A 1,810-nucleotide genomic window follows, 5' to 3' on the forward strand; every position below is an offset into this window, starting at 1 on the left:
GAATTTGTAAAGTGCACCTAAAACAGTACTTAATAAACCACTTTGAGCACTGAACGTCATATTACAAGAGTCTCAAATCAATGACCATGACACTTACCTTAAGAAACTACAGAAAAAGAAGAGCATATTAAACCCAAAGCATGCAGAGGAAAGGAAAAAATAAACCTGTGTCATGGTCTGAATGTTTGTGTCCCCCCAAATTCATATGCTGAAGCCTAATCACAGAGGTCATAGCATTAGGAGGTAGGACTTTTTGGAGATCGTTAGTACCTGGAGGCCACAGTCTCATGAATGGAATTAGTGTCTTTATACAAGGGATACCAAAGCTCTTCTTTGCCCCTTCTGCCATTTGAAGACACAGGGGAATAAAAGGCATCTGTGAATGTCCCTTACCAGACACCAAATCTGACAGCACCTTGATCTTGCATTTCACACCTCCAGAACTGTAAGAAATCAATTTCTGTGGTTTAGAAGCTACCCCCTATAGTATTTTGTTATAGCAGGCCAAATGGACTATGACATCAAAGATGAAACCAATAAAACAAAAAAATGGAAAATTAATAAGACTAAACACTTCAAGGAGATCAATAAAAGTGATAAGGCTTCCTCTAGCCAGGATACTCAGGAAAAAGAGAAATAAAAATTACTAATTTCATAAGTATACAAATTCTACAAATACTTAAAAAAGGTAATATTATTGCTTTTATGTGAATAAACAGGACAAGTGAGATAAAATTAACAAATTCCTTGAAAAACAAAAATTACCAAAGCTCCATCAAGAAGAAATAGATAACCTGATTTGCCTTACATCTATAGAAGAAAAGAAAATCATAGTTGAAAACTTTCCTACAAAGAAAACTCCAGCCTCAGATAGCTATGCTGGTGAACTTAACCAAACATAGAAAGAAAAAAATTCTACACAAAGTCTCCCCAAAAAGTAAAGAGCAGGAGTACATCCCTATGCATTACTCTGAAGCAAAATCAGACATTTATATTACAAAAAATAATCATAAAACAGCTCCTTTGGGAACATGGATACAAAAATTCAACCAATTTTTGAAGCAACCAAGATATACTCCGTAGGTGAATGAATACACTGTGGTACAGCCATACCATCAAATATTATTCAGGGGTTAAAAAACGAGCTATTAAGCCATCAAAAGATATAAAGGAAACTTCGATGCACATTACCAAGTAAAAGAAGCCAATTTGAAAAGTCTACTTACTGTATGCTTCCAACTATATGACATTCTGGAAAAGGCAAGACTATATATATAATAGAAAGATCAGTGGTTGCCAAAGACTTGAGGAGGGTAGGAAAGCACAAATAGGCAGAACACAGAGGATTTTCAGGGAAGTGAAAACACTTTATGTGATACTATAATAATGGATGGATACATGTCATTATACCTTTGTTCAAACCCAGAAAATGTACACCACCAAAAGTGAACCCTGATGTGAAGTATGGACTTCGGGTGATTAGGATGTGTTCATGTAGGCTCATCCATCATTGCAACTGTATCAGTCTGGTGAGGGATATCGATAATTGGGAGGCCATGCATGTAGTGGGGGATGTATATGGGAAATCTCTCTGTACCTTTCTCTCACTTTTGAAGTGAACCTGAAACTGCTCTAAAAATAATCTTTAAAAAATTCTAAACAAAAGTTTTAACAAATTGAATCCAATGATATATTAAAAGGATAATATATCATAAGCTAATGGGGTTTATCTCAGAAATACAGGGTTGGTTTCACATTCAAAAAATCACTGTTACTCATCACATTAACAAACTAACAAGAAGAACTATAC

Source organism: Colobus angolensis, unplaced genomic scaffold (assembly GCF_000951035.1).
Source record: "Colobus angolensis palliatus isolate OR3802 unplaced genomic scaffold, Cang.pa_1.0 Scaffold952, whole genome shotgun sequence".
Classification (NCBI taxonomy): Eukaryota; Metazoa; Chordata; class Mammalia; order Primates; family Cercopithecidae; genus Colobus; species Colobus angolensis.